The sequence below is a fragment of the Sphaerodactylus townsendi genome, linkage group LG05 (assembly GCF_021028975.2).
Source record: "Sphaerodactylus townsendi isolate TG3544 linkage group LG05, MPM_Stown_v2.3, whole genome shotgun sequence".
In the NCBI taxonomy this organism is placed as follows: domain Eukaryota; kingdom Metazoa; phylum Chordata; class Lepidosauria; order Squamata; family Sphaerodactylidae; genus Sphaerodactylus; species Sphaerodactylus townsendi.
This window is the reverse complement of record NC_059429.1, coordinates 102,813,543-102,834,859: the sequence shown is the minus strand read 5'-3', so window position 1 is coordinate 102,834,859 and position 21,317 is coordinate 102,813,543. Positions and strand designations below refer to the sequence as shown.

Sequence of the window (21,317 nt, the reverse complement as noted above, 5' to 3'; positions counted from 1 at the left end):
AGTATACACAAAAGAAAGAGAGGAGAGAGAAGGAACGGGGTGGGGGGAGAAAAGCACAGGAGAGGCTTGACCCCTTCATGCCCGCTCACAGAGGTACTTTGCCCAGGGGAGGTGGATCCTCGCCGCTCCCGCCTCTCCCCTTGCCTGGATGCTAACGCCTTGTCCCCCCCCCCCCCCCCCCCCGGGCTGGCTGGGCAGCTTCTGGCTCCGGCAGAGGCAAGCTGAGCTGCTGACCCCGATCCACAGCTCAATGCTGTCTTGGCTCGGCTCTCTGGCAGCCAGAAACAGTTTTTTCTTCCCCCACCTCACTTCCTCCACCTGCCTTGATGACAGGAGCCTTGGTGACCCCTGTGAAAGGGTCGTTCGACCCCCTGAGGGGTCGCAACCCCCAGGTTGAGAACCGCTGGTCTAATATCTTATTGGTTCAGATTTTTAAAAATAGCTTTGTGAAGGAACCACAGTGGTGAGAATCAGGGCCAGAGCGAAGGGGAAGTGCGCCTGCAGAACACATGTGCCCTGCACCCCTGCCACACCCCAGAATGCCCCTGTCACACCCCTGGAACACCCCCACCACACCCCCACACCAGTCGCACCTGGTGCATCGCCCCCCCCCCCCCAATCCCTTGTTGCTACACCACTGGTGAAAATTATTCAGTATCTGAAATGGGAGAGTTGAATCTACAAAAAAGAAACATTCTGCCTCATACAAAGTGTGTTTTCAAGTTCTGATGTTTTTGTACTGTGAAATACAATTATTTCTGCCACCATAAACATTTTTGGTTTTGAAGGAATTTTTCTGCCAGAAGATACCCAGGAATGTGGCTTAGGGTAGAAGTGTACCACAAATGCAATATATGAGAGTTTTTTCAGAGATTGGCTAGAGAGTTAAAGATTGGCTGCACACCACTGAACAAAAATGCTTGAAGTGAATTTGTAAACTATAGAGTTGCAAATTACCATTGTTAACCAGCAAGGTGGTTATTTGGGTTTTGGTATATATTTCTTGACTCTTGTATGCTCAAAAAGTGGTTTCCAAATATACCGATAAATACCAGAGCTGTTTTTAGGATTGTGTGGGCCCTGGGCAAAGGGGTATAATCTTTTTCCTTTTCCTTCCTATTGCCCAATTTCCCAATAAAACAAAGGAGAAGAAGAGGAAGAAGAGTTTAATTTTACACTTCACTTTTCTCAACTGTATGGAGTCTCAAAGCGGCTTACAAACTCTTTCCCTGTACGGGATAAGAGCGGTGACACTAATCTGGTGAACTGGATTTGTTTTCCTGCACATGAAGCCTGCTGGATGACCTTGGCCTTGTCATAGTTCTTTCTGAACTCTCTCAACCACACCTACCTCATAAGGTGTCTGTTGTGGGAAGGGGAAAGGAAGCTGCTTTAAGACTCCTTACAGGAGAGAAACTAAGGCAGGGTATAAATCAAACTCCTTCCTAATTCAAAGGGGGTTATACCCAACTCATAAAACAGGCAAGGATCCTAGAAGGTTGACCAACAATCATTGAAAATAATATTACAAATATATATTTATTATTAAGTGCAGTTTTAAAAGAGCTAAAAACAAACCTTCAAAGGTAAATTTCATACAGATAAGGAATCACATGAAACAGCTAATTTCGTACACAATAAAAACCACCCAGACCATTCATGTTTTGGCCTATAGGCAGTGGTGGGATTCAGCCAGTTTGCACTGGTTCAGCCAAACCAGTGGCTAATTGTTTCTGCAGTTCCGCAAACCAGCTGAATAAATCCCACCACCCTAGGGAGGGGGAGCGAAGGGGCTTTCAGAGCTCCGACCAGCCTGGCTGTATGGTCTTGGTGGTTTTTCAGCATAAAGTGTGGTGTGGATAGATAGGCAGAATTGACAAATTGGCTGTTTTCCTGGCTGTTTGAATTGGAGGAAAGAATGGGGGAGGTAGCCCTGCCCCCCTGGCTGGGGGTTGCTCTGCCCTCCAGATCCGGGCAGCTCGTGTATCTAATCTGGAGGAACCGGGTTTGATTCCCAGCTCTGCCGTGGAGGCTTATCTGGGGAATTCAGATTAGCCTGTACACTCCCACACACGCCAGCTGGGTGACCTTGGGCTAGTCACAGCTTCTCGGAGCTCTCTCTGCCCCACCTACCTCACAGGGTGTTTGTTGTGAGGGGGGAAGGGCAAGGAGATTGTAAGCCCCTTTGAGTCTCCTGCAGGAGAGAAAGGGGGGATATAAATCCAAACTCCTCTTCTTCTTCCTTTCCCCTTCTTTTTAACTAAATTGGGAGGGTAGTGGAAGTAAATTGTTCCACCCTTGGTTACGTTTTTAGTGCCATCTGTACTTTGTTTAATGGATCATCTGTTTTATATTGTTGCTTTATATGGTATTTTAGGTCATTGCATCATGTAAGTATCTTGTGAGCTGCTCCAAGCCCACTTTGGTGGGAGACAGTGTGATATTAAATTAAATCAAAATAAATAATAGTTAATCTTGCTCCAATAACATGATACTCCTGTCTCATGAAACTTGAAGTGTCCAGGTGCTGAGCATACTGTTTTGAAGGGCAGTGCATTTTACTCATTGCAAAAATAGGAGTTTGTGAAAGTTCTTTCGAGAGACAAACAGCTAATGCAGTGTCAGTGTCAGCAAGACCTTTTGGAATGCTTAGCCTCAGGAAACGAAGGATAAATGATTGTTTTTCTTTTCACTAATGCCACTAATGTGATTATCGCACAAAACTGAAATCTCCATAAATGGGCATATGGCCAGGGGCCTTCTAAGTGGACTTTCTTTAATACACCAACAGTACAACTGGATTTTGAAAAAGAGTTCTCAGTTCTAGATAATAAGATTACAGATGAAGAAATGTTAATGAATTTGAAACAAAGATGATCAACTTTTTGGATTCTAAGCACATTCTAAATGATTTTGGGGCTATTAAAAGCATCTAAGTGACTTGCCAACATGTTTCTTGAAATATAAAAACGACGAACTTCAATGGAAGGTTAAAGGCTGGAGAAAAAGATAAAAAATCCTGTTATGTGTTGAAATTCTGCCAATGGAATAAAACACTTCCCAAGGAGCCATCAAGAACAGCTTTTAGAGAGCTGTTAATTTCATAGGAGGGCTGTTCATAATTGGAAGGTGGGGGGATTGAAGGAAGGATACCCCCCGAGACTTTCACATTCAATAGTACTGAAGACTGCCAGACTGAGTCCAGATTCAGAATGGAAAAAGGTATGAGAAAGCTTGGAAATCAACTGGACACAAGCTGAGAAGCCAAGTCATGTGAGATCAGAGAAGACAGAAGGCAATGTTTTGGGTACCACTGTGGATGTTGTGAGAACATGCATTTTTGTTCCCATGGAAAAAACACAGAAAGTTATGGTAAGCTAAAATTATATTAATACTTCTATTCCTGTTCAAGAAAAAAGGAATACATACAAAACATGCATTATCTAAAACAGTAGTAAGGTATTGTTATGAGATCTTAGATTTCAGTGTCCCATATTTAATACCAAAGTTATCAAGGCCTAAATTCCAAGGAAGATTTGTAGATATCTCCTCCTCACTCTTCTCCAAATAGAGAGATTTGCAGTGCAATTCTTACACCCTTCCAAATGTACAGTCTTTTTGAAAAATATTCTTTATTGGAGATGTTTTTTAAAAGAAGTTCCGGAAAGAAAATAAAGAAATAGAGAGATATGCATAGTCTTCAATGGATTTAGAAGGGTATAATTCTGTTTAGGATTATTCTGTCAGTCTGCACTGCTTGGGCCCAAATCCTCAAGAAAACAAACCAAAAAAACCTGTGATCAAATGGAATGTACTGTAATGGTACTTTATTACAGAGAGATGAGAGAAAATAAACGTATGGATTGTAGAAGTAGTTTTACACATTTGAGCGGCTTCCGACCACTTCTTACAGCCTCATACCTCTTAATGGAATGTGTGCAAAAATAAATCCTCCTGGAAAACGTATCTGCTTTCAAAGGCATACACAAACAAGCAGAGAACGATTTCTACAGTTCAGGAAATGGCAAGAATAATGGAGCTTGTACCACCTCCGACACATAGACATGCCTCCCATTCTCTACTTCCAGCAAAAAAAAACATAAATAAAAAGGCAGCATTAACTTTCAAGAGACAATTTCAGAATAAGCAAACAAACAAAACAACTTACTGAGAGGGGAAAATCCATCGAGCAGGAGATGGCAAACTAATGTCTAAATGGTGCTAATCGAAAATTTGCAATTTGTATCCCAAACTGCAAAATTAGCTAACTGGGCTTTGAATCACTTGCCTCAGGTAATAAATTCCTCCTACAAGATTCCCTTATTTGCTGACTGGAAATTTTGTGGGGGAGAGATGGTGGTAGTGAAAACATATAGGACACTGCTGGATAATAACAGTAATGTGGAGGTGGAATGCAGGTTGTAGGGATGCAAACTTGACTTTCCATTGATACCCTTAAACTTTGGTTCATAGGTATTATGTTATTTCCATTTGTTTCTGGCATCCTAATGATCAGGGCCTTGGAGATTTCTTTTTCTATTTAGGGAGTAGATGACAATTCCTACTTAAAACTACTCCACCATTCATTTCATTTACTTTCCTGGTGCCTGGAATTCGATTTTTTTCTTTGCCATTACTATTTATTTCTCATTACCCAAATTTTCTTCTTTTTTAAAAAAATTGTTTGAAAATGAATGCATATCCCTAGCAAGCAAGTTAACGAACAAGCTAACAAACAAGTCTTTTTCCTTACTTGTTCCAGTTTTTAATGATCCTGATGAATGAGACTAGGTGGTGTTGATTAGCAGTGCCATCCTAAACAGTTATCCCAATATAATCCCATTGACTTCAATGGACTTAGAAGGGAACTACTTTATTTTGAATTGGGCTGTAGATCTAACAAGGAATAGAAGGGATAATTGGATCAGGAATGTAAGTCAAGGAAAGGTGTATTCCTAGAAGGGATTTAATTCTCCCCTCGAGTGTTCATAATGTGAATCACTTCAAGGGTGCCATTTGTCCAATAGAAAACATACTGTTAACTGCTGTTCTTGTTGGGAAAAATAGCAACATTGGAGGGATAATTTACATCAGGAAAACACTACAGGTGTGAATGTGTTAACCCTCTCCCATAGTTGTGGTCCAATCCGATATTCTCCTATAATGGATGCTATTAAAGTAAAAGCTAGATACCTGAACACAAATCACTGTCTTGTCCAGTGTGACCAAAAGCCTCTCTTTCTTTTTTGTACAAACTGCACTCCTGGGTGGATGGTATAAGTACCAAAATTAGTTATCTCCATAATGATAACCATTTTTTCAAAAGCCACACAGAAATCCGTTCACATGATCTGAGCCTAAGGTCTAGTTGGAAATATTGGATTGGATTCAACTAGCTTTTTCACTCAGTAGTGTCCAATTCCCTCCTTACTAAAGCCCCCCTGCCCCACATGGCTCTTGAATATGTAGGTTCCATGACACCCCCTCGCAAATTTAATATTTGTTGGTGGCCAACCTTGAACAATTAGATTTGCAATCTCACATGGTTGAATATGACCAACTTCAAACCAAAAGATTTTCACCTCAGCTCCCCAGTGAAGTCCACTGTACTCCTAAAATATTTCTTGGGGTTTACCTCCCCTGTAATGAATATCTTTGATCATGATGCAGAAGTTTGTAATGAGATAGTGGAAACTGTTAAAATTCGACATACCTGCAATGGAAGTGACTTTGCACTGATGGGAAAGGTGGCCTATAAGTTTGAAATATAAATAAATAAATAAATAAATAAATATACCCACTGGATACAACCCAAACAGCCCATTAATACTGCAAATATTGCTCATATGCAGTGGTGGGATTCAGCAGGTTCGCACCACTTTGGCAGAACCGGTTGTTAAAATGGTGTTTGTAAACAACCAGTTGCTAAATTATTTGAATCCCACCACTGCTCATATGGTTTCCCATTCCCATTCCCTAGCCCTTTTTGCTCTGATTGTATTACTATATAAAAAAGAATAATAGTGTAGACCAGGGGTAGGGAACCTGCGGCTCTCCAGATGTTCAGGAACTACAATTCCCATCAGCCCCTACCAGCATGGCCAATTGGCCATGCTGACAGAGGCTGATGGGAATTGTAGTTCCTGAACATCTGGAGAGCCGCAGGTTCCCTACCCCTGGTGTAGACTGTGATGTGACTGAAGTTTCTTACTACTGCAGTTTGCATCCACAGGAAGTGTTCAAAAGTGCAACTAATCAATAGGAAGGGATCAAAAATGCAGTATGATCCAGGGAATGCACTATTGATCTCGAACATAGAATACCCCTCATGAAACACAGGGCAGAACATGTGATAAGACACATGGGTCTAACAAAGCAAGTTGCTTTTTTGTTCTCCATAACATAATGAATGACTTTCGTCCAGAACTGATGCAATAGTGTACCTTTGCCACCCACTCCTCAGATCATGAGCTTCTGCAGGCTGAGAGATAAAATAACATTGAAGCAGGATACAAGTTTTATGACATTACAGTGGGGCTCGGGCAGCTACTGCAGGGGTGTGTGGATCAGCATCACTCACTCATGGTTGCCAAATGCCCACTACTGCTTAGCCTATATTTGTAAAAGTAATGCAAGTATTGCTGCTTTCTCTCCAAAGAAGACTTATTGTGCAAAGATTATTTACTCGTATTTGGAAGAAAGAAAGCAATTATGAGAGTTTCATTTGGGGCAATTGCTGCAAGAGCCTGCAGTGTATTCCTTCTAGAAGGAATGAGCAGCAACCAAATGTACACTGGCCTGTCTCCCACCAGCAATTAGTGCCTGACACAATGCTTGAATTCTTCAGCAGGGTCACACCATAGCTAGTTTCAAATCCCCTATAACATCAGCATATGCCAATTAGATTCCAGGGCAGAATTCAATAAGATCTTCAAATCTATCATCCTCTTCTTCTAATGACTTTCTTTTCTTTATACTAGAATGGCTTATCTTGCTGTAGCTTAAGCATGTTAGTGGGTGTCAGAAAAGAACAATACAACGCATGGTATAGTGTTTAAGAGCAGGCGGATTCTAATCTGGAGAACTGGGTTTGATTCTCTGCTCCTCCATATGAGTGGCGGAATCTTATCTGGTGAAGTAGATTTGTTTCTCCAATCCTGCATTCCTGCTGGGTGACCTTGGGCTAGTCACAGTTTGTTCAGAATCTCTCAGCCCCACCTACCTCACAAGGTGTCTGTTGTGGGGAGAGGAAGGGAAAGGAGTTTGTAAGCCACCTTGAGTCTCCTTACAGGAAAGAAAGGCAGGGTATGAATCCAAATTCTTCTTCATTTTCTTCTACCTTGACAGGTATGGTCTATAAGAGATTGGGTGGGGGAAATGCACCACAGGCATTAAAAAATCTCTGCGTAAAATCAAAGCTAGTAAATAGATTTGACAGATTCAAATGTCAAAAATCATGGGCACTGCAGAAATGGAGTACAATTCTATAGAATGCCGCAGATCTGCAGGATTCTGGAATCCAGCTGCAGATATATCTTCTATATATATAAAAATCTAACAGTGTGTTTGTCCCTGATGGTCTCCCTCAGAAGCTGCTGGACGGATCACCCCCAAATTTTCACATGACGTCCCTCCCTGTTGCTGGCAGGTACTTGGACCTTCAAACTGCCGAAAGTCCATACCTGAGCCAGGTAAAACATCTTTTTCCTGGCGCACCAGGCCACGAAACTGCCTCTGTTTAACTGTCACCCTTAGAATGTTCATGCAGCCTGTCTGTCTGTGGCCTTAGGGCTTAGAATGTTCATGCAGATGGGCAGAGATGAGCAGTGAAAACAGTAAATAGGCAATACTGTTAGGTAATACGAGTGGAAGTGAAACACATACACACTTTGCTGTGTGAGACGTCAGGTGGGGTTCCCCACCCTCACACGCCGGTAACTTTCACTCTGTGTGCCTCACCCACTGCTACCACACAACACACATCCAGCTCATCCTCACACACCTCACTCTGCCCTCCCTCACATCCAAACACCACTTACCCACTTCCTCACCCATATTCGCCACAGCTCTCTTTTACTAAAAGCGAGCTGGAGTTTGCCCTTTTCTTCTAAGAAAATCTGCGGGGTGGGGGCGAACCAACACTACTGGCTCTGCTTCTTTTGCACGTGGCCCTTTAAGATCCCAGGGAGCTGGCCTCGATCTGAGCGCCTCACCACCCTGCCTCTGCTGCCTGACTGGGATAGCCTGCTTGCCCCAGTTCTGCCTTACCCAAGCCAGGACTGTGCGTGTCAACCAGCCTCATGGACAGCGGGATTCGCACTCTGGACAGTTCCATTGTGGAATGGAAAGGGTTACCTTACACTAAAAAAACAAGACAGCACCATATAACGATGTGCATTGAAAAGGAAAAGAGGGATTCCATTTGACCACCCCAAAAGGCTATGCTGGGGATCATTGGACCTGCATGGACATCTGTGTGGGTTGCAGACTGTGATGAGAAGGATAATTGCCACAGCAACACTTGGCTGGGCCCGCTAGTTTTATATAGATGTGGAGTTCAGGAGAAATAGCCATTATCAGGCAAAGAGCACCGTGTTGAACAAGTAGACATCTTTTACAAATCAACACCACACCTAACTAGTGAGGCTAATTTTTTGCTGGAGGCAGTGAGATCAAAGCACATATACAAGGGTGAGATATTTCCCTATTGTGTTGCCTTGGATCTCCTTACTGGTGTTCTCAGCCATGCCAAGCATTTGTTTTACAGTGACGTTTAACAGATCCAACATCAAGGTCACATGTGGACATGTGATGTTTAGATTGGTTTTATTTATTTTTTGCACCCAGAAAATGAAGGCAACACTGACACTTGTAAACATAAGCAAGTCAATGAGGCCTTTCAGGTTAAAAAGGTATTCTTGGAATCACTTGTAAAGTTCAAATCAAATTTCCAGATTTTTCAGACACCAAAATAGGAGGGGTAGCTAATACCCCAGAGGACAGAGTCAGAATTCAAAATGACCTGGACAGATTAGAGAGCTGGGCCAAAACTAACAAAATGAACTTCAGCAGAGATAAATGTAACATACTACACTTAGGCAGAAAAAATGAAATACACAGATATAGGATGGGTGACACCTGGCTTGACAACACTACATGCGAAAGGGATCTGGGAGTCTTAATAGACTACAAACTGAACATGAGTCAGCAGTGTAAGAAAAACAATGCGATTCTGGGCTGTATCAATAGGAGTATAGTGTCCAGATCAAGGGATGTAATTGTACCTCTCTATTCTGCATTGGTTAGACCTCACCTGGAATATTGTGTACAGTTCTGGGCACCGCAATTCAATAAGGATATTGACAAGCTGCAATGTGTCCAGAGAAGGGCAACCAAAATGGTGAAAGGTCTGGAATCCATGAGAGAGACTTAGGCAGCTGGGTTAGTCTGGAGAAGCGAAGGTTAAGGGTGACATGATAGCTATGTTTAAATATTTGAAGGGATGCCATGTTGAAGAGGGAGCAAGCTTGTTTTCTGCTGTCTCAGAGACTAGGATATGGAATAGTGGATTCAAGATGCAGGAAAAGAGATTTCACCTAAACATTAGTAAGAACTTTCTGACAGTAAGGGCTGTTCAACAGTGGAATGCACTACCTACGAGTGTGGTGGAGTCTCCTTCTTTGGAGGTTTTTAAGTAGAGGTTGGATGGCCATCTGTCAGGAGTGTTTTGATTATGTGTTCCTGCATTGCAGGGGGTTGGACTTGATGGCCCTTGTGTTCTCTTCCAACTCTATGATTCATCCAAATGCTGAGATGTGGTGTGAGAAAAATCCCACTGCTGCCTTCTGGTGGTGACCATTAGGCACTGGAGTCAGACCAGGATGCATTTATTTGCAAAGGTCACTCTGAAGGCACATCCATCTGGGGTATCGGGTGTACTCACTCAACACACCCAGCAGCTGAGCATAACAGTGACTTCAAACTACATTTCCATGGGTTCAAGAACATTTGTGGGACTGGAGCAAGCAACCCATTCTGAAATAAAAAGGTACTTCCACTGGAATCATAAGCAGAGTTATACCTTCTTACCCCATTCAATACTGTCCAAAAGCTGTAGCTATTCAGAATTGTACTATTACTCAGTCTAAAGATTCCAGTTATACTCTAGTTCACAACTAAGCATGCTGAAACAAGTTACATAGAACAAAATGATGATTCTGAGACAAGGTGAGCAAGATTATTATTATTATTATTTATTCAGCTTGCTTTCCTGCCCTTCCCCAGCTTAGGCCAGGCTCAGGGTGGCTAACACACATATAACATAATACAACTTTCCATAAAATATACCACATATAGATAAACTACAATATCAAAAGCAAACAAATTCTTAGATGGCAACAGCAGATCATTCAGGCACTGTTTCCAGGTCCCAATTAGCCTCAGAATTTATCTTTTTTCCACCCTAAACACATTTAACTTTTTTCACCCCCTCCCCCAAACAAATTGATTGAGTAATGGGGAGGAAAAATGGGCAGATTGGGAGGCCAGCAAGATGGGAAAGAACCACAGTGGCCTCAACTAAAGATGAGACTCCAAATCTAATTTTTCACGGTTGGCCATTCTTTAAACCATAAGGAACACTAGCTAGATCATTATAGGTGTTAGGTGCCCTGTATTTGCCTCATCACAACAGGTGATGCAATGTACTTGTTTAAACTGTAGTGGAGTTTGGACCTGGCCACAAACTTCAAAGAGCAAGTAAAATATCAAAAGCATCAACTCATCTGTTTCACTGGAGCATATCCTTCTTGGTAGATATTGACTTCATTTATATCCAGCTTTTCTCCCCAATGGTTACCCAAAGTGGTTTCAACATTCCCCCTTCCTTCATTTTAGCCTTACAACAATCCTGTTAGGTAGGTTAGGCTGAGAGAATGCAATGACTACCTGAAATTGCTGCTGAAAAGAATTCTAAAACCTCTCACATCATAGAAAAAATGTCTTAAAAAACCTTCCATAATTACAATCATGAAGGAACTGGTCGTACTCTCTAAGGCTGCAAAAGGAAAAATTGCTAAAGCTCACAAATAATCAAATATGCTAAATTTAACCTTCGTATACTTGCCAAGTGCTTGTGTTTTAAGTCATATGTGTAGCCACTTCTCATGTTCAGAAGACACAGAGTGACTTCCAAAGACCAGATTTTTTCCCTCCTACCTCTGGTTCTAGAGCACTAAGAATCCTGTTGGGTAGAATATATCCCAGTGATAAAGCAAACAACCCATAAACCCCCATCAGTAGCCAACATGGCATAGGTGTCAAATTATTTGCTATCCTTAGTTCCAGCATTCAGATATATAAGAAATGTGCCTGGTCTCTCCTGATGTTAGCACCTTATAGTATATCCAGCTATCTTACCAGATGTCCAAACAAGCAAAAAAGCACTTAAAATTAAATAGCTACATATCTGCAAGAGCATAATAAATTACATAAATCTCTCTATATAAAAAGCTAACAGTGACTTTGTTAGTCACGCCCTAACGCCGAAACGGCTGGACGGATCGCCCCCAAATTTTCACAGGACGTCCATTCTGGGCAGGTAATAGGACCTTCAAATCGCTGAAAGCCCATACCTGAGCCAGGTAAAACGTCTTTTTTTGCACCTGGCCCTTTAAAAACCCAGGGAGCTGGCCTCGATCTGAGCGCCTCACCCCCCTGCCTCTGCTGCCTGACTGGGAAAGCCTCCTTGCTGCAGTTCTGCCTTACCCAAGCCAGGACTGTGCGTGTCAACCAGCCTCATGGACAGCGGGATTCGCACTCTGGACAGTTCCATTGTGGAATGGAAAGGGTTACCTTACACTAAAAAAACAAGACAGCACCATATAACGATGTGCATTGAAAAGGAAAAGAGGGATTCCATTTGACCACCCCAAAAGGCTATGCTGCAGGTCCATGGACATCTGTGTGGGTTGCAGACTGTGATGAGAAGGACAATTGCCACAGCAACGCGTGGCCGGGCCCTGCTAGTACATAATAAATTTGAAACAAAGCAAAAAAAGATGAATTTCTTTAACTTTTCCACACCTATTAAACTTTAGCAGTTGAATGATAATCCATAGGAAAGTTCTGCAGCTGCTTGAAGAATGGTGGATTTTGATCTATCTATAGAGGGGAAGGGTGTTACACAACTAATTACCATTGACTGAGGCACCTAATTACCATCCAGTGAGCAAATGTTTAGCACAATTTCCTACATGTTCATCACTGGATGATTTCAAATGTGAGACATCTGTTGCAGATCAGACACCATCAGCAGAGCTTTCATATCCTCATTCCTCCATTACATCACTTTTCAGTTGAGACCAGCCGCTTATTTGCAGTGTGAATCACCAAACCTGGAGATTTGACAGGGTTGAGTATCAAGCAACTGCATGTGTGAATCACCTTTGATCCAAGTCACAGGTTAAAACTAGTACACGCTACCATTACTAACCAGAAAGATATCAGCAGTCTTTAAACTGCCCATGGGAATAAACAATTATAGGTTTATAAAAACTGAGTTTATTTTTAAATCACTTTTACAGTTATTTTCTGCTCCTTGGCATATATGTTACCCTCACCTTCCAGCTCATGAAATATTTCCTTTGTAATCCTACAGTCATTAGCAAAGGATCAGTAATGACAAGAGGTTTCTTCTCTTTGTAAAACAGTAGTATCCTAATCCAATCTGCTGTACAATAGGCAAAATAGAGTTTTCTTAAGAGAGGCAACATTTGGAAACCTGATCTGCTGATTAAAATGGACACTTCTGAGTCAAGCTTGTATTGTTCACCTGAACTTGTAAGGGTAAGAGTGCTGAATGTTTGAGAAGGAAGAAAATGGCCAGAACAAGCTTTCCTTCCAAACACCAATGTGTTCTTATGCAACAGAGAGATTATCTTAATCATAGATGACAACTTCTAGAAACCTTTGCTTTAAATTCATCTCTGGCATTTTCCTAGGCCAGCTTGAAAACAAAAGCTTTTGTCTTCTTAAAATGCAATAGCTGCAGGCATCCTTGTTAAAAAATGTGTCATGACTCAGGTCTGGGGGAAAAAAATCTATGCTTTTCAGCATTCTCCTAAAAGCTTCTCCCTACAATTTAGCTAGTTTCAGATTAACCAGATCAGCATGAATTCTACAGATTAACCTACTCCTATAAATACAGGTAGGAAAAGTATTGGTTTAGGATTACATTTTAACTACCTCATTACAGCTTTATATGTTTGAAGAAAATTGCTTGTAATTAACCCAAGACATTTTTCCCTGGCAAATTTTTATGAATTTGGAAACCATTTGCTGTGGCAATATATCCCAATACTACTTCCATTCACCTTATTATTTCAGACTTGACCATTCTCCTGCCCTCCCCCTCAATGCCTGCATAACTAGCAAAGCTGGATAAACATATCCTTTACATCACTAGATTATTGCCAGACTATTTGCACTTATCTTCCTTTGTGTGCCCTTCAGAATAAAACTCTGGCCTTACAGCCCTCATTTCTTCAGAGTTTAAGTTGTAGAATAAACTCCTGTATAACCGAAGCTGTTGTTTCAGCTGGTGCTGTGTAGTGGCTCAGAACAGGAGTGTGTAGTGTATAGTTCAAAAGTCACTGGCCCTGAACTCACTAGGGACCAGTGCCAAGGTAATAAGGTCTGTCATTTAACCAAAAACAAAAGGATCAGCCACAAAACTACATGTTCTCCTATTCCCTGTCTTCTTCCCACGTATGTAATCCCCCACTACCTCTAAGAGTTATGTTGACACTGCTTTTTAAGCATGGGCTCATTCCGCACACGCAGAATAATGCACCTTCAAGCTGCTTTCACAACTGTTTTTGCCATTCCGCACAGCTTCAAAGAGCCCTGAAAGCAGCTTGAAAGTGCATTATTCTGCGTGTGCGGAATGAGCCATAGTTAATGCTGACCAGAGTTCACCTTTACCAGGATCTAAGACTACAACTAAGAATAATTTTCCCACTCCCACCCCACCCCTCAGTCTCTGTCCAACCGCACATGTCATTTGCAAAATGCTACTATTTTATTCATGTATTTACCATATTTTTGTGCCTTTCACCTGCTTTTTTCTGCTCAGTGTGGACTGAAAGTGGTTTACAAAGATAAACACATGCCCCAACAGAAAGCCTAGAAGTATTTAAACAATTTAATTTTAAATGTATACAACAACAACCCTGCCATCAGTCGGTTAGTTCACAGGATGGGTGGGTGGCAAAGAAGGTGGCAACAACTCCTCCTTTGATGGAAACAGCTTCTCACCAAGAAAACACTTGTTTGCTCCTTTTTTATCTTCCCTCATCGCAGGATGGGTGTTGTATGAAATTACAGAAATAATGTATGCAATGCTTTTTAGAATCCTGTCATCTCAATGCCAGAAGACACAAAACTTTATGGAGAGTCAAAGGAACTGCTATGATTTTGCCACTAGAATTGATTCCCTTTGATTTGCTCTTTAAACTGAGTTTAAGGCCTGGAATCTCCCCCTGCTACTCATGTTTTTTCTGGTCCTTCTTGAATAAAGAGCACTAAACATCCACTTGGGAGGGTGGCAATATTTTGTCTCTGTTTGTTAACAGACTGAGTAATGGCATCTTTCCTAGAAAATAAAATCTATCCCCATCAAAAGTGTTAATTTTCTCATTACGCTGTGTAAAGCAAAGGTCTGCAGACAGTATTTTAACTATTATACATACTTTTCCAATTTGACATTCTGTCCTTGCTTCCTCTGTCACTCATCACCCCTTTTTCAATACAATCTACTCTCCACATTTCCTTCCTACTATCCCCAGACTCCATCTCCCCCTAGCCACTCCCTCTTCCTATACATGTAGACACTGCCTCCTACACCCTACCACAGGGATGGTGAACGTTTTTGAGACCGAGTGCCCAAATTGCAACCCAAAACCCACTTATTTATCGCAAAGTGCCAACACGGCAATTTAACCTGAATACTGAGGTTTTAGTTCAGAAAAAAATGGTTGGCTCCGAGGCGCATGTTACTCGGGAGTAAGCTTGGTGAAGCAACCGTGCAATGCTTCGAATGGTGAATCATGACCCTAGGAGGGTTTACTCAGAATCAAGCCCCATTGCCAGCAACCGAGCTTACTCCCAGGTAAAGGATCATGCCCAGGCCAGCCTAGGTGTGTGTGTGTGTGTAGAGGTGATTTTCTGCCCCACCACATGATGAACTCTGTGCACGCGTGCCCACAGAAAGGGCTCTGAGTGCCACCTCTGGCACCCGTGCCATAGGTTCGCCACCGCTGCCCTAGCACATGAGTTGGTGTGCAGATTTCACAGCCTACTCACAATGCATTCCTCCCAAATTACTGCCTTGTTGCATGCTTTTTCAAGAGAAGTAGTCTTCAGGAGAATTGTTCTCTTTACCATTCCCTTGAAATTCATCTATAACTTTATCTTGACAGTCAAAGCCCATATACATCCTCCATTGACATTCTAGTGGGATGGGAAAGATAGTTATCTGTGGTGTATGCTTCCTGAAGAGTCATCTCACATTTTCCTGAAGGCTGACCTTGTTCTTCAACCAAAATATCTATAAATATGAATAATTCCAGTGACAAGCTGCTTTTAAAAACAGGTAGCTTTTAAGAGACCTTGAAGAGTCTCCATTATTCTGTTGATTTCTGGATTTTCCCCTCACACAACATGTACTCTTTCAGCATTTGAACAGTTTGGCTTCCTAGTTGCCTTTTTTAAAAACACAAAAATACCCTGTTTCCCTGAAAATAAGACATCCCCTGAAAATAAGACACAGTAGAGCTTTTGCTGAAGTGCTAAATATAAAGCATCCCCCGAAAGTAAGACGTAGCAAAGTTTTTGTTTGGAAGCATGCCCGTCGACCAGAGCATGCAGCTGTGGAGCGGAAAAATAAGACATCCCCTGAAAATAAGACATAGCGCATCTTTGGGAACAAAAATTAATATAAGACACAGCCTCACCCACCTCACAGGGTGTTTGTTGTGAGGGGGGAAGGGCAAGGAGATTGTAAGCCCCTTTGCGTCTCCTACAGGAGAGAAAGGGGGGATATAAATCCAAACTCTTATTATTTTCGGGAAAACAGGGTAGTAATAACCCCTCAAACATAAGATTTTAGTCCTGTATACCCTAGAAGCACTCAAGAGTGTGAAATGCTCTCAATTTCAGGAGATAAGTGGAACGTGTCTTTCAGTATCCCTCACTGAAATTAATGGGCCTCAGCTTTAGCTGAATTGTGCCCCATGTGCATTAGGTACATCTACTTATTCTAAAAATTGTGCACAGAAAACTGTTTCTGGAGGCATGAAAAAAATGGCTCCTGTTCTGAGAAACTAAAAAGCAGCAGCACAATTCATTGGAGGAGGGAGCTAAATCAGGCACCACAGTGGAACTGACACATTTAAAAACATAAAGCCTCTGTCCCAAAGCATTGGCTAAACAGACCAGTTTGCAAGGTAGCTGAACTGGTTAACAGACTAGACTGTAAATATGTAAACCTAGCTATAGGCTATCTTTTCAACACTAATCAGAACTAACATGATCCTATATGAAGCACAATGAATTACACTAGACAAATATGACATGGATGTTGTGGGTTTTTTGGGTTGTATGGCCACGTTCCAGTAGTATTTTCTTCTGATGTTTCACCTATATCTGCAGCTGGCATCTTCAGAGGATACAACCCGGGAAACCCACAGCATCCTAGTGATTCCATCCGTGAAAGCTTTTGACAAATTATGACATGTTTTGGACTAGAAGAACCAAACAGGAACAACTAACAATAAAGGAATAATAACACTATACCAAGACTATAGTGTGTAACAAAGTATAATGTGCAAATGTATGACAAGGTGATTATCCAAGTCTAACTACGTAATCACTTTTATAAACATGTTATCCATATGACACACAGGCTCAAGATACATACAAACATGAGACTGAGTATATCAGTGAATATCATAAGCAGGTATCAAACAAGTTAGTGTCCAAATGAATGAAAGTTAAAGAATACAAGTACATGCAAAAAATTCCCACATTAGATATATAAGTAAATATCACAAACTAAAGCAGACTGCACGGAAGAACTGAGTTCAGTAGTACATATCACAATCAAATAGATATTCCTGATAATAATTAACCCTGTTTCGCTGAGAGATATTCTCTCATCTTCCTCAGAAAAGTGAGCTTCACATTCTTCCACTGTATCAAAAATGTAGCTTCCAAGATAAAGCCCGCCAAAGCTGTCGAATCTGAGAATCAAGTTGTTTGCACCCTTCTCCAGACTGGAGAGCCCTTGAGCCCTTTGGGGATAGGGCGGTATACGAAATCAAATAATAAATAAATAAATAAATAAAATATATAAAGTCAGGATAGTATGAAATTATATATGCACATATACCCACAGAAGTACAGTTTTCTTCTTCAACTACTTACATGAAGTCTTACCTATAAGGATATATGAATGCTTGGTGTAAATCTCACCAGAAGCTCTGGAATGTTGCAGCATGGCTTGTTAAGGCTAAATGCATGCGTATTCCATTTGGTGACTTGCTTTAATAACAAATGTGTGATTACTGTCAGGTGAGCCTGTTTTGTGTTACAACAGGTATTATTTGCATGTACTTGTATTCTTGTCAGCTCTTTACAAGTTCCATTCATTTGGACGCTGTAACTTGTTTGATACCTGCTTGTGATATTCACTGATATATTCAGTCTCATATTTTGAGCTTGTGTGCCATAAGGACAACATGTTTATAAACTGACTATGTAGTTAGACTTGATAGTCATCTTGTCATACACTTGCACATAATACTTTATTACACACATTACTGTAGTCTTGGTATAATGTTTTGGACTGGATACATGAGTCCTCCTGCCTTTCATAAATAGTTTAGCTCAACAGATCATATCAACAACTTCCTACAATTTTGTTCCCAATCACCTCCTTCCTAGGAGATTCTTCATACGTTTATCAGATTTCTGACATATTGATTTGAATAACCTTGCCATATTAAAAAAACACAAGATAACTATATATGTTTAAAGATATAAGTAAAGAGAAGCTTTATTATGGCCCATTCAGAAACAATATTAGAAATGTAAATTTTGTCAAAATCAGGACGATCTGTGCAACTTTCCAAGAAGGTACATTAAAATAGTATACATCTGTACATGGCAACCCAGTGCTATTTTAAACATTCCAGGAAAAACAAAGAACACGTGAACATGAAGATGTGTCTTTCACAGTGTACTAAGTTTATTTAAGATAGCAATGAAATGCAAATGTCGTTCAGCGACTGGAGTGTCAAATTGGACTGGGAAATCCAGATTGAAATGTCTACTCAATTATGGAGCTCAGTGGTTGGCCTGGCAAAGTCCCTCCCTCTCAGCTTAATCCAATTCACAGGTGGGTTGCAAGGCTAACAGGAAACCCTACTCCTCAGAGAAAGGGTAGACTGTAAATGGCAGATCATTCTTCCTCTAAGGATATCTTAAAGAGAGCATTTGATAAAGCTCAGGCTTACAGGCATTCCTTTGCTTTGGAAGGGACACTGTAGAGTCCCTTTTCTTTTTAGTTCACTGATTTACCCACATTTTTCTTTTTTTAAAAAAAAATGACAACACATTGAAAGGAATAAGACATGATCTTCTGGCCAGCATCTTCAAGCCATGTGTAAGGAACCAGTAAATGCAGTCATTCTTTCATTACCTTACTTAGATGGGAGAGCACAAGGCTCAAATTACCACTCAACTTGCTGCACAGCCTTGGGCAAATTGCTTTCTCTCAGAGGCACCTTTTGAGAACCAGCTGAAGGTTCTCTTGAGGATACTGGAGAGCAGCAGAGCATTTTGGTAACAGGACATTAAAAAAATAAGTGTGCACGAACATGTATTTTTGAAATAAAACTGAGCTACAAGGCAAAGTGTGTTGCCGAAGTTCTCTTGTTACATCAGCTTCTAACTCTCAAATCCTACACATTCAGCTTACAGACTCGATCTTTCAGAGACCGTTCAGTTAGAACAGGCACATCACCCCAAATAGCTTGAAATGGCTTACATTTTACAATATGAATAATAAAACTGTGTATCACCATTCCACAACTGTTACAGCAGTAGTCTTCCACTGCAAAAAAAAAAAATCCCACCCCTTTTGGAACCACAGATAACTAGAATTATTTGGCAAGGGTATATAGCATTAAACACAACAAATCACACTTGAACTGTACACAGTGTTGACAAACACACAGAGTTGTTTTGTTTTTTAAAAATCACTTTACTGCTTTCTTTATGGTTGGCTACAGAAAGAGGTTTATTTAACACTTGGGAGTCCCTTAAGTTTCAAAAACTTTCCCCCCATCCTCTTGTCTATCTCTGCCGGAACAGCACCTCGTTCTCCTTGTCCCTTCCAAGGCTCACCACAGAAATTAAACTACGTGGAAAGTATTGACAGCACAACATATTCCAGAAATCTTTTTTTTTTTTTGGAGGGGGATAAGTGAAGGAAAGGGTGAGGAAGGAAAGAGACTGCACATGACTGGCAGAAATGCAATTTCTTTAGAAAAAAAATCTTCCAAGAAAAGTGCTACATCATTTGGCAGACAGAAGAACTAAATAAAGGCTTTAAAACAAAGAAAAGGGGAAAAACATTTAAAAGTTCAAAGACACAAGAATAAAGCCACACAAACTAATCAAACATCTGGAAGGGGAGGAGACAAGATTTTCTAAAACTGAGCACAGGAGCGCATAAGTCAAGCTTGCAGATCAGGGCTAATTGTTTTAAAGGAGGTGGGAAAAACCAGAAGAGGATTAAGCAAAAGAAAAATTAGTTTGGCGGATGGGAAAGGTAAGAGCCGAAAAAGGTAAAACCAGCTGTTAGACCTCACATTGCAAGTAGAACAAATAAACAACAAAAAAGGTAAAGAGTCTCTTTTTTTAAAAAAAACAAAAACAAAAGAAATGCACAATTAATCTTTGGTTGAAAATCGAAAAGGACAAAAGAGGAAAAAGCAGTTTCAGAAGAAGAAGGAAAAAAAATACTCACCAATCAAGAAAATGTTCAGAGGCAAAAATTTCAAAGAAGTGAGTGAGAGACAAGGAAGGAGCAAAGAGCGAGAGAGCCACCAAACACACACAGAGAGAAAGTAAACAGGACAGCAGCCGCGGCTTCCCCGAGCCAGTCGCCCGACCGCAACTCTAGCGAGCTGCCAGCACACTGGCAACGTTGAACAGTCCGGGGCGGCCGCGAAGAGTCCTTCCAGCAGGACGCACCATTGCCGGGATGGAAGAGGGGGGAGGCAGAAGCTCACAGAACTGAACGGCCGCCTGGCTCCTGCGCCGGAGAGGACCGTCCAGAATTACCTTTGGAGATGCTGAAGCGAGATTTGTGTATGAGGGAGGGGGTGCCTCGCTGGGCGAGGATTAAGAGCGGGGGCTCGGAGGAACGTCCCCCCTCGGAATAGCGTCTTTGGAAAAGTCCGCTCCTGAAGGTAGCAGACGAGGAGGAGGCAGCGGGGAGGGAAAGCGGGGAGGTTTATTTCTGGGCTCCGCTCGAGCGTCTCGCAGATGGGAGCCTCCTTAAATAAGCCGCGTAATCCCCAGCTCGGCTTCCTGCCGGGTCCTCGTGCCTTTGCTGCGTGCGGATCTTTGGCAAGCCCTGGGCTCGGCTAAGCAAAGCACTCGGCGGCAGGAAGGGACTCTGTGCGGTCAGCAGTCGCGCGCGCCTTTTTCTTGCAACGAGGAGCCCCTGATGTCCGAGCAAACGGGGGCGGGGAGAGGGCGATGCCTTAACAAACCGGGATCCCTCCTCTGGCGTGGCCGGCAGTGGGATCATCGTATGCGTTGGCATTTTATAGGAGCTCAGCTGGTTAGGAGGAAAAAAAGGCAGATGGGCAGGAGAGCGCTCAGGATCACACAGGGGAGGCTTTGGCACTTGGTGTTAATAATCACATCATGACAGATGATGTGACGGAAAAGCACAGAGGGAATCTTTCAGCTTTCAGTTTCCTTGTGCGTTTATGGACGAGATTAAGTCTGCACAAGCAACTTCCCAGCTCATCCCGTTAGTTATGGTGGGTCATGATTAGAGACGAGCAGTTGCTGTGATGTATATATGCGTCGGCCTTTCAAGTGAGCCCTCACAACCGAGTTTTGTATTTTCCCCCATCAAAGCCTGCATGGGAGGCGCCTCACTTTGTTCTAGATCTGTGTGGGTAGGTTGTGGTTCCAAGAGTGTGTGAAGCAATCAGGAAGCCTGTTGCTGTGACCTG

The 21,317-nt window shown here is 41.8% G+C and overlaps 1 protein-coding gene across 1 annotated transcript in view; it reads right to left on the bottom strand.

Annotated features, from left to right (window-relative positions):
- The window catches only part of RALY (RALY heterogeneous nuclear ribonucleoprotein), a 288,082-nt gene extending 267,238 nt beyond the window's left edge, over positions 1 to 20,844 (bottom strand). The window contains exon 1 of the mRNA XM_048496649.1: positions 20,093 to 20,844. The gene's annotated coding sequence lies outside the window, so the exon portion shown is untranslated. The remainder of the gene's footprint in view (positions 1 to 20,092) is intronic.
- Positions 20,845 to 21,317: the final 473 nt, after the last annotated feature.